The sequence below is a fragment of the Boleophthalmus pectinirostris genome, unplaced genomic scaffold (genome assembly GCF_026225935.1).
Source record: "Boleophthalmus pectinirostris isolate CB_2022bp ecotype Guang Dong unplaced genomic scaffold, ASM2622593v1 HiC_scaffold_22, whole genome shotgun sequence".
NCBI classification, from domain to species: domain Eukaryota; kingdom Metazoa; phylum Chordata; class Actinopteri; order Gobiiformes; family Gobiidae; genus Boleophthalmus; species Boleophthalmus pectinirostris.
The window spans coordinates 32,224,258-32,237,087 of record NW_026571190.1 but is presented as its reverse complement, the minus strand read 5'-3'; positions in this window follow the sequence as shown (position 1 = coordinate 32,237,087).

Here is a 12,830-nt window from a genome sequence, read left to right as displayed (position 1 = left end):
AAACACAAGCCCAAGCTCTGACAAAACTACCTCAGGAAAAAAGAACAAGATGGTAAACTTAAAAACATGGAGTGTCCAGCACAGACTCCAGACTTAAACCCCATCGAACTGGTTTGGGATGAACTGGACAGAAGAGTGAAAGTCAAGAAACCTACAAGTGCCACATATTTATGGAAACTTCAACAGACTTGGGAAGAACTTTCTGAAGAATATTTGATTTCTATTGTCAAAAGAATGAGCCACGAGTGTGTTCGGCCGTTCTATCTGCCAAAGGTGGAAACTTTCATGAATCAAAAGTTTAGAAGACGTTTTGGTCAACAGTAAAAATCTGGAAAAAGTGTGATGTTCTGAAACTTTTGCTGTTTCCTCATCCAAAACATACCTGAAGTAGCTTTTGTCTTTATTTTTGATCCGTTCTTTTCAACTTTTTTCAACAAACTTCAACTTCACTGATGTAAAGCTGCAGTGTAATAATGAGAAAAATATGAAAACCTGTCAAAGGCACTTAAACATCACACCCTCTTTCTCAATAACAAGTGTTAGATTACCCGCTATAACTAATTTCTGCAACAACAATGCCACTACATACTGAGTGTACCAGCTGCGGGGAGAAGCACCACAAACCCCAATGACTGCTGATTACATTAGAAGCCACCGCTGTGTTTGGTGCACCACACGACATTCAAAACAAAGCTACATTACATGGAGCCTTCCCACATTATTTGTCTATCACTCCGCCACATATGGTAATAAACTGCAGGCACGCTCGCTTTCATCCCAGTTGGACCTTGGCCTGATTTCCTTCTGTGAATAAAAATGAAGCCACATAAAAACAAGCTCCCATTGTCCGGCTCTTCATTTGTAAACCAAATAAGCGTGCTCACCAAATCCTGAAGATTGAAATTACCCTTACGCCACACTTTTTTCTGTCATGTGAGATAACTCTTCTGACAGGTGGAGCACAGATTATCCGTAATGCTAAGTTAACCATTCGCTGGTGTCTCCGTGTGGGCTGTGTTGGGTTTCAGGGGAGGATGTGCGGACAGTGAAATCCTTGTTTGCTTCCAATTACCGTCCTCACCTCAAAATTTCCCTGGGGGGATTTTCCTCCTCCTCTGTTTGAAGGGCATTAAGGCTCACTCACCCTGAGTCACTGATCATTATGAAGAGCCAGTCTGTCCTTTGTCTCCTGGAGCCGAGAGGAGCCGGGTCAGCAGACAGTGTACCCGGGGTTTAGGATGCGGATATGAAGGATGTGTCCGTGTGGTGGTCAGATGTCTCCGCATGGTCCCGTCAAAGTTCAGGAGCAATTTCATAGAACTCTGTGAATGTCTAGTTGGTTTAAACAGAAGCAGCTCTCGTTTCTCTGATCTGGCTTTAAAAGTTATATCAGGATAGTCATCTTCTTTTCAGATTTATTATCTACTTACTAGTTCTAATTCTAGTCTAGAGGTATGTGAAAAATCCCTCAGTCGTCCAAGTATCTAGCCAGGCTGGTGCCTCCTAGTGGCTCCGCTCAATTTAATTTCTCTCCAGCAATTAGGTCAGGAATCAAAATACACTAGACGGTTCCCAAAAACCCCATGCAAGTGCAAGTTCGGGCACCAGCCAATCAGCGAAGAGTCATATATTCAGTGTTGTCAACGATTACCGAGATCGAGGATTTAAAGCCGGAACAAAGAGAACGTGAATGTGAATGTGAAATTTAGTGAATTTTATCAAGGGGAAAGACTTTATTGTCCTTCTTCCTACAGGATTTTGGAAAAGCTTAATATACCAGATAGCCCTGTGCCCCGCATACGTCACATATGTCATGACCAAATAGCAGCGATTGGTTAAATGATAAAAAGTACCTGCCTACCGTCGAGTGAACGAATTCTAACACTGCGAGGTCAGATAGTTTCTACGAACTGAAACTGGCTGATGAATTCGGCTAGGTAGAATCGATGACAAAGGAGAAATTAAATTTGTTGACTGGACAAAAGTTTGAGATGTGTGAAAATAATAAGACCCCCCCACTCAGTGCAGTTCAATAGGCCGAGCTCACTAACAGAAACTATAAACAAGTCGGTGTGTTAGTTTCAGTGTAGTTCGCTCCTCCCTGCAGACAGATATAAGGAAGTGTCCACCAGCGTCTGACCAGAACTGAAGAAGCAGCTTGGATGAGCTGCGAAACGTGTTCAACCAAATAAACTTTTGTCCAGTTGACAAATAAAATTTCTCCTTTGCCTTAGTCTAGAAGTAGTTTATTTTAAGATCATTTGTGAAGTTAAATGATCTGTCCATGCAGCAACATAATTTCACTACTTTTACGTGTTTATATCTTAAGCTTTTTTGCAGTGTAGGTATTGCAAAAGGTGGGTAGTACTCAGTTATATTTACTTGAGTAACTTTTTAAAGAAATTGTACTATTCAGAGCACCTTTCTAGCTGCATACTTTTATTCTACATTAGTAATATTTTAATTGAAGTAACAGTACTCTAAACAGTGTTTCCTCTACCCGCTGTGAGTGAGTCTACAAGTGACAAAAGTTTTATGTGGATAATATGAAATGATTTGAACATTTGTCTTTCCTGCACTGCTCCTTCATCAAATTATAAATCAGATGTTACGTCCCGACAGTTACACAAAATTCTTGTGACTTTTAAGCCGTGTTATAATCTCCTCAGGCACATACCTGGACTTGTGTTTTGTTTCATGCTCAAAATGATCTGCTCCACCTTACGATGTCAAGACGCGTTAGTTTTCAAGTTAGCAGCTACCTTTTATCTTCAGTTCAGTAGAAATGGCAATTCCAGCTGAAATCTGAAATCGTCCGAATGATTGTAATGAAGGTGTGCGAGTGTTTTTCGTTTCAGACAGGAACTCTGAGCCTAAATATGCCCAGTTTGTGTCTTAAACATGTGTGAATGAAACACAACTCCAGGTATGTTTGTGATGTGGAATCAACATTATAACGTAAACCAGAAAATAGTGTAACGTGAGCCATCTGATGACATTTACTGGCTTCGATGGTCCTTTTTCAATCTTCAGCTCTATCTGTCCCTCCAAAAAGCCTTCATATGTTTCATCACACTGATACAAAACGGATGTGCAGATACTTTGGTGGGCGTATTGTGGGATCAATATCGCAAGTGGATCAGATAAGGTCAAAGTCTGGTAATTACACAGTCATTTAATAGACCTACTTCCACTATGTATACACACAGACAGTGATTTCTCAACAGTACCACTTTCATGACGCCATGTTGGACTCAAATGTTAACAAAGACAAAAGGATATTTAGCATCGCAATTATGAAGGTTTACTCTCACGCTGAAAGACACGGTGGGGATGGGGGGAGTTATTGGTGGGTTTCTGCCCCCCTGTGGCTGATACGGTAACTGTTCAGGTGCCAGGCCTCATTAACTCAGACCAGATTTTGTGACTGTGTATGAACTCCTCTGAGAAAGAACATGAAGTTGATCAGATCCATAAATTCAGAAGGAGAGTTTCTTCTGGTTGGAATGCTTTAATTGACTGTTTTAGATGGGTTGGGTTTGGTGCAAGATCCATATAAAAGGAGTTCATATAAAAGTGAAAGGGAGATATTAATGTTACCAGAATATATTTGAGTGATTGATAGTCCACTGGAGAATTGGCGATATTTTTTTTTGGATAAAGAAATAAGAAAAGGAGGGTTTAAAGGGGGAGAATTATGCAAAATCGATATTTTGACCTTTCTACCATGTTATAACGTTGCTCCTAGGGGTGTTTATTTGTGGAAAAGCTCACAATCTGGTGGGAAGGCTCATGATTCTGAATGTAACAATATCCAAATCTCTAAGTACGATATTTTTACGATACACATCTCACGGTACGATATTTATTGAGATATTTTGTAGAGGTTAACAAAGTTGTTAATATGTTACTTTTTCCTCTTAAAATGCCTTGACAAGACTTAATCCAAAGAACTAAGACTTAAAAGTGCTTAGAACTGTTATTTCTTCTTGTAGTCGACACTGAAATGGAGCAAAGGATCATGGTCTATGTAGTTCTGTCTTTTTTAAGCTATTGCTGCACCATAACTCTTAATTTAAGCAAAGAGTCTTGTAATTCGATATATTGTGATGGTCCACGATACTATTGAGAATTTTGACGATACAGCATCACGATATTTCGATTATTGTTACATCCCTAGTTGCTCCCTCCTTAAAATATGCCTGAAGTTGTTTCACATATCATCAATGCATATTTGAGTATTTTAGTGAACCCTGCAAACGTGTTAACTGTAAGATTCAGTGCAATGCTCAGCTCACACTGTGCTCAAATATTATTCAAACAGTTGAATAATATTTTTTAATATGGCTCAGACTGTTTGACCCTCAAGCAGCATGGCAGAGGCAGGACAAATTTAATTCAACTTGGAAAGACTCAGAGAGACACAAAAAGAAAATATGAATCCGTGTTGGCGCTCAGTCCCCAGCAGAAGACATTGCGATGAAGGGCGTGGACGATTAGATCATCATCATCATCTTATTCCGTACTCATGGTCCATTTTTAAAACAGACAAAGACAGTGACATTGCAAAACAACAAGCACTTATGTTTTTAAAAGACAACCATGCCAGTGTTTCCACATATTGGACTGATATCTTACTACACCGAATCTCATATTTGTGAGTGACATTATTATTTCATTGTTTGAGTTGTTTAGTCTGCAAATAAAACTGTACATTAAATTTCTTAGTGCAGCTTGCAAAGTATTCACTCGTGCGGTAACAAACATTTCAGTCGCATCGTCCATCGTGGCCCCCTCAAAAGCAGCCGCAAAGCATCACTGTAGGCACCTGCAGTCTTTGCAAACTGACTTTTTTGTAATTAATCCAGACGTGGGCTGTGTGCAATGGTGTACAGTATGATTTAAACAACTTTACATCATTTGTACAAGAACTAAACTTACACATAAGAGTATTTGCCTGAGCATAGAGCGTCCTACTCTGTCTATTCCAGAGTGGGGACTTGCAAGTCGTGACTTGGACTCGAGTCAGACTTGAGTCACTACTTTTAGGACTTGAGACTTGACTTGATAAAATGCATTCAAACTTGGGACTTGACTTGGACTTGAAGGTCAATGACTTGGAACTTGACTCGGACTTGAGGCCTGTGACTTGAGAAGACTTCAGAAGCACTTTTAAATCTGAATTCTTTCTATTCTGACTGTAATGAGTCACTCTAAGATCTTGTCAAGATATTTAAAAAGGAAAAATGAACTAAATTATTTTTTACAACTCTTATATACTCTATAAATACTCAAATATAAATATACTATGACTTTTTAAGTACAATTTATCTTAAAAGTCATATAAATGGCAAAAATCTAAGCTATATTTGGTACTTTGGTTTAAAGACTTGAAATGAATTGAAGCTCAAAGCAGACGACTTGGACTTGACTTGGACTTATTGGCCAGTGACTCGAGATTCGACTTGGACTTGTCTGCCTTTGACTTAGTACTTGATTCGGACTTGAGGCAAAAGACTTGAGACTTACTTGAGACTTGCAAAACCACAACCTGATTCCACCTCTGGTCTATACATATAATCTTCATCTGTCATGTTCGCAGTGATGATGATCTGCCCAAGATATTTCATTTTTGTTGTAACAGTCAATGCAACATTTGACAGGTAAAAGTCAGGGTATCTCATGTGCTTATCTTCTTTGGTCCTACAGATCATGACCTTACTCTTGGTTACATTATATTTTATATCGTGCTCTACGCCGTAAGCGAGATGAAGTTTAGAAGAAGAGGTTTCCCTGGATTCTGAAGGTGCTAGAGCAGAGATGATGTGGAGAGTGAAGGAGAATGGTGAGATGGTGAGAAGCCAAGGCGGTGCTGGGGAGGAGGTGGGCGTGCTCGTGCTGAAACAGGCGTGCATCTTAAATTGGGCAAACTGGGCGAGGATTGGACGAGGAAGAGTCGTGACGAGTGACGAGGAGGAGTGTTTGGAGGGAAATGATGAAGGCTGAGGAGCAGGTAAACTGTGGAGAAGTGGTGAAGTGGACAGGATCCAAGTTAGGTCTTCCAGGCTGAATTTACGCTGTGTGAAACGGAGGTGAAGAGTGGATAGAGACGTTCATCAAACTTTCTCTCAGTGCATCTCAAGGGCGGGCTAATAATGTATAGGCTACATGTAAACACTGCAGATTTTCACATGAACATCTAAAGATTTGAAACACACAATGAAACAATCAGCACCTAATGCATCCATCACTAACAACTGTATTATGGAAAATTCAGAAAGGGAAAAAAAATAGCACATTTATCACAGTGGCAGAGAGGAACCAAGGTCTTGAAATAATCAAAACTATGATTGATTTGAGTCACCAAATTTTCAGATGCCGAAATGAAACTTCCAAATGTCAGTTTACATTCTCGACTAAATAATTGGCTTCAGAACAAGGAGCCCATTTTCCCTGACTTCTGTTGTTTAGGTAATTCTGGTTGTAAGTCTCAGTTTGACTCAACCGCACACTTAGATAATCATATTTCATATTTAAAATTTTTTTGTGCAGACTTGGGATTTTTTCTAGCTAAGCAGAACTGCACAGCCTTCTTCCGTCTTCTGGATACTGCGATTTGTTACAGATACTCTGCAGTGATGTCACAGTGGGGGTGTTATACATGTTTGTGTATGGCGGAATGTTCAGCAGTGATAAACAATACTGTACACACATTAACACTGTCAAAAAGTTTCCACATTGTCTGAAAAAGAAGAGAAAAGAAAAGAAAAAATGCAAAATGTATTTAAATAGAACATTTTCAAAGACCTGTTAAAAATTTGAGTGTTAGTGTTCATGGTCTTGTTTAGAAGTTTAATTTTCAAAAAGAGAGTAATTTACTGAAGCTTGTGGCTGTAATTTTTTTTGTGTGAGAGACTTGTTTAAGTGCACAGATCATCTCACCTCAAAACCAAAACCAAATCCACTTCCACTTCCATTTCTGTAGCACATTTTACAAACACAGCAATTTCCAAAGTGCTGCACAGAGATCATCAAATGAAGACAACAAAAACGTAAATTGCTAAAATTTGGTCATACCATCTTAAAACAATAAAACCAGTAAAATCAATATAAAAGCAAAAAAAAACATAAAAATCATAAAATAGCAGTATATAAGTAAAGTCAAATAAATAAAAGACACACAGGACCACACAACTCACATAGTGTTAAAAGCCAAAGAATAAAAGTGGGTTTTAAAATGAGACTTAAACCTCTCCACTGTGGGGATTGTTCGGACGTGGGGGACCGGGTGTTCCAGAGTTTGGGGCTGGCCACAGACAAGGTCCTGTCCTCCCTGGATTTAAGTCTTGTTTGAGGTACCACGAGCTGGAGCTGGCCCTCAGACCTCAAAGCCGTGTATGGGGGTGTAAATTTGGATGATCTGTTGTAGCTTTAAGAAAATTAGCTCTTTCTGGGCAAATTGTGTTAAATTAAAGCTCAGATTAATGTCTAACTTGAGTAACAGAGCTTCAAACAGAGCAGTGCAGTACCCAAAAAGTAAGAAAATTAAATCATGCTGGTAGGACTGGGTATTTTTGTATTTGTATTTTATTATAACGCCCTCCAGGATTTGCCCCACTCATTTTGCTACTCAACTTATTTTAAGATGACCAGACATCCATATTTACTCAGGACAGTCTCAGTTTTGAGCCCTGTGTCCCCTGTCCCAGTAGATTTATCCAAAACTACTGATTTGTCCCAGTTTTATACAAGAAATGTCCCAGGTGTCTCTCTTTTTGTAGCCTGATTCATCAGCCGGTTTCACTTGGTGGAAAACGCCTGGTCTCGAAAGCATTAGAATTTGTTCGCTCAACGGTAGATGGGTACTTTTTTTAACCAATCGCTACTATTTGGTCATGATGTATGTAAAAAATCCCGTAGGAAGAAGGGCAATAACGTCTTTCCCCTTGATAAAATTCACCAAACATTCTCTTTGTTCCGGCTTTAAATCCTCAATCTCAGGAATTCTTTCCAACACAGAATGTATGTCTTCGTCTACATCCATCTCGACCACTTTGTTTACTGTTGAGCTGTACCACAAAAGGGACCCAGACAGGCGCTTGAGTTTGACGTCATGGCTTCACCGCTCTTCACTGATTGGCCGGTGCGTGGTCTACAACTTCCAAGATTCTTGCAAACCGTCTGGTGTATTCCGATTCCTGACCTAGTCGCTGGAGAGAAATAAAATTGAGAGGAGACACTAGGTGGCTACTTCAATGCCAACCGTAAAGACAGGCATACGTTGTCCTTTGATTTGGTAAAATACAAAAAAGCTGCTTAAAAATGACCAAAACACAAAGAAAATGTGACTATCCTGACTCACATTAGTGCCGAGTGCAGAACAGTTCTCCTTAAATACGCACTTGCTCCACAGTTTTATCATTACCAATCACAGCAAACCAGGGATTTCCCAGTATTTTATTTTGAAAATCTGGTCACCCTTCTTACATACACTAGTAGCGTTTTCTGGGACCCCTTGATTTTGAAAAGAAATGTCTAGATGAGCAGTTAGATTTGGTTGGCTCCGACCTGATCTGCACAGATGTTTTGAAGAGGATGGTCTCAATTAGCTTTTCTTTAGGATCAAAACTTCGGTGGTGGGGACGGAAGACAACAAAACCCAGACGAGCTAATAATTTGTGGGTGCAGTATCAGGACTTGTGGGCCTCTCCATCACTAGAACAATTGATCTGGATTAGCAGACATTGGTCGTAAAAATCCTTGTTTCATCTTGGGCTCATTAAAATGTCCATAAGCAGACAAAGTGAACAAAGACTTCTTGCTGTTATCCTCTGAAAAAAAAACTGAATCAAAGGCTATTAACATAATGAGACACACGAGAGAAGCTAGGAAAGGGATGAGAGCTACAAAACAACACAGTACTGACTAAGTTACAGTTAAATCTAGTCACATTTTCAACTCACCCACCCAACCCCAGATTTTTTTAATGAAGAATACTACAAGTAATCTTAAAGGTGCATTGTGTAGCTTTTCTGGAGGAGGGTACGTCACCTGCTTATTTCTGTGGATATGTTAGTGCTTTGTTATGTTACACAGTATGACATTTAGAGCTCAAAAATACCTACAAAAACAGGCATTCAGACTGTCCACAGATCTGACCTGTAACTTGGTCCAGTTTGCTCTCCATGAAAAAAAGGTTTAATGCCATACTATACAAAATCCAGACAAAGCAATAACATCTCCATAGAGAAAAACATTTGATGGACCCTCCACCAGAAAAGTTACACAATACACCTTTAACATTTATGATTACTGTTATATTTATTTTTCTGCAGAGTGCACTGAAATGTTTCATAATCTGGAGAATGGTTCCTTGGCTAAATTCATTCATCCATTTTCTTCCACTTTATCTGGGGCCAGAATGTGGGGGCAGCAGTCTGAGCAGGGACTCCCAGACTTTCCTCTCCACACACACCTCTTCCAGTTCTTCCGGGGGGATCCCGAGGTGTTCCCAGGACAGCTGAGAGACATAGTTCCTCCAGTGTGTCCTGGGTCTTCCCTGGGGCCTCCTCCCGGTGGGACATGCCCAGAACACCTCTGGAGGGAGGTGTCCAGGAAGCATCTGGAACAGATGCCCGAGCCACCTCAGCTGGCTCCTCTTGATGTAGAGGAGCAGTGGCTCTACTCCGAGCTCCTCCTGTATGACTGAGCTCCTCAAGGGAGCACCCAGCCACTCTGTGAAGGAAACTCATTTCGGCTGCTTGTATCTGCAATCTTGTTCTCTTCGTTCATTACCCAAACCTCATGACCATAGGTGAAGGCTTAGGGCCTGTTTACACAAAAACGCTTAGAGGTAAAAATGACAAAATATTTTATCAGAAGTGCCTTTCGTTTAGACGGTGACACCATTTTTGGGACTTAAAAACGCAAAAATCTAAAACCACCCTCCAGAGTGGAAAAGTTGAATATGCCCCATCGTAGCTTTTCCGTCTACACTGCCCAAGACGCAAAACTCTATTCAGACCTGCTCATGACACATACGCTTTTACGCCCCCTGGCATGCATACCAATCATATTCCACACACTTTTGCATCAGCATATGCACGCAGATTTCCTCCAGAAAACGCTAATCTAAACGTGGAATAAAAAGTGAAGACTCAACGCCAGTTTTGCATCTTCTGTTGAGACCATCATCATATAAATGTAACCCAAATCTGTGTTAAATATTTTGAATGCCATATTGTGGAACATTGTTGGCAAAGTAGTAACGTATACATGAGGCTATTGTGCATCTTAAATGTCCCATATTACGCTTTTTGTCTGATCTGTGTCATAATATTGCTTCTTCATCACAAGCACACCTGGAGTTGCATTTTGTTTCATTCACATATGTTTAATGCACAAACCCTGCATAAATTGAGTTCTTCTCTCAGACGTGAACACTGTTCCAACTTGTGATACCGGAAGTTCTCCCCTGTGTCCATAAGTAGACCAAGTAAACAAAGACTCGCTCTTGTACTCTGAAAGAAACTGAATCAATAGTAATGAACGTAATGAGACACATCAGAGAAGTTACAATTAAATCTATTCACATTTCCAACTCACCCACCCAATCCCAAATGTAAAGAATTCAGAGTTTTTATGAAGAAAACTACAGTAATCTCAATATGCATACATGTTTTCCCAGCAGAGTGGGTTTCCGTTGGCAACACTGCGGAAACGTCTCCAAAATCAGGAGAACGGTCCCACGGCCAAATCTGCGTTCAGTTCTTAATCATATGTTTTAAATTACCGTCTTTCCTCTTGACAGCCGCTAACCAAAGCCAACTGGAGCATCATTAATTGACTGTCACCTCATTTAAACTGTTAACAGACTTTCTATGGTGGCACAAGTGATTCATATTTGACTCATTTTATGAAATACAATATATGGAGAATAAATTAAACTTTCTGGTGACTAACTGGAGACAAAATACAGCTACTTGTGTATGTTTAAGACAATACTACAGGCATAAAGTATAATAAGTTTAACCTGTTTTTGTTATATTATTTTTCGACTATGAAGGACCATCCCAGTCTCCTCTATTTAAAGGAAAAACTGTTATTATGCTTTGACCAGTGGCATTGTTCCAGGCTTTCGTAGGACAAAATGAGCTCTCAGTTCATGCAGAAAAGAGTATAATATTTTTTGTTTACACCATTTTTGTAATAGAACCTAGCAATAATTGTTATTAGAGCTTGACTGCTGATATTTTTGGGCTGATATGTTGATTATTTTCTCCAAATTGTGCAATTTAAATTTAGTGCAAACTCATCCACAGCATTTTTTTTATTATTATTTTTTTTTTACCATAAACCTTTAAGGAAGCTGTGTAGTTAAATTTTGAGCAGTTATCTCTTTATATTAAAGCATAATAATAAAGGTTTCTGTGTCCTCTCTGCTGGAGATTTAAGGCCGATACCAGATACGCTGAAAAGTGCAAATATTGTCCTAATCTCCAATTAATCGATCTATCTCCAGTTGTTATTATAATAAAAATTTGACTTCATTGCTCTGACTCGTAATCATACACGATATTTATAAATGGACATAGCTAACCCACGAAGCACCGCATTACAAACAGGAAGTGTGTATGTGGGTGCTTCTGGATCCATCGACCTCGTTTCCAATTCACTTTACATTAGGGGCGTAACAATATCCAAGTCTCCATCCATCCATCCATCCATTTTCGTCCGCTTATCCGGGGCCGGGTCGCGGGGGGAGCAGCCTAAGCAGGGACTCCCAGACTTCCTTCACCCCAGACACGTCCTCCAGCTCCTCCAGGGGGACCCCGAGGCGTTCCCAGGCCAGCCGAGAGACATAGTCCCTCCAGCGTGTCCTGGGTCTTCCCCGGGGCCTCCTCCCGGCGGGACATGCCCGGAACACCTCCCGAGGGAGGCGCCCAGGAGGCATCCGGAACAGATGCCCGAGCCACCTCAACTGGCTCCTCTCGACGTGGAGGAGCAGCGGCTCTACTCCGAGCTCCTCCCGTGTGACTGAGCTCCTCACCCTATCTCTAAGGGAGCGCCCAGCCACCCTGCGGAGGAAACTCATTTCGAGCGCTTGTATCCGCGATCTCGTCCTTTCGGTCACTACCCAGAGCTCATGACCATAGGTGAGAGTAGGAACGAAGACTGACCGGTAAATCGAGAGCTTCGCCTTTCGACTCAGCTCCCTCTTCACCACAACGGTCCGATACAGCGACCGCATCACTGCCGAAGCTGCACCGATCCGCCTGTCAATCTCACGTTCCGTCCTTCCCTCACTCGTGAACAAGACCCCGAGATACTTGAACTCCTCCACTTGAGGCAAAGACTCCCCACCCACCCGGAGAGGGCAAGCCACCTTTTTCCGGTCGAGAACCATGGCCTCGGACTTGGAAGAGCTGATCTTCATCCCAGCCGCTTCACACTCGGCTGCAAACCGCCCCAGTGCACATTGCAGGTCCTGGTTCGATGAAGCCAACAGGACAACATCGTCCGCAAACAGCAGAGATGAAATCCTGTGGTCCCCAAACCGGACCCCCTCCGGCCCCTGACTGCGCCTAGAAATTCTGTCCATAAATACAATGAACAGAACCGGTGACAAAGGGCAGCCCTGGCGGAGTCCAACATGCACCGGGAACAGGTCTGACTTACTGCCGGCAATGCGAACACAGCTCCTGCTCCGGTCATACAGGGACCGGACAGCCCTTAGCAAAGGGCCCCGGACCCCATACTCCCAGAGCACCCCCACAGGACACCACGAGGGACACGGTCAAATGCCTTCTCCAGATCCACAAACACATGTG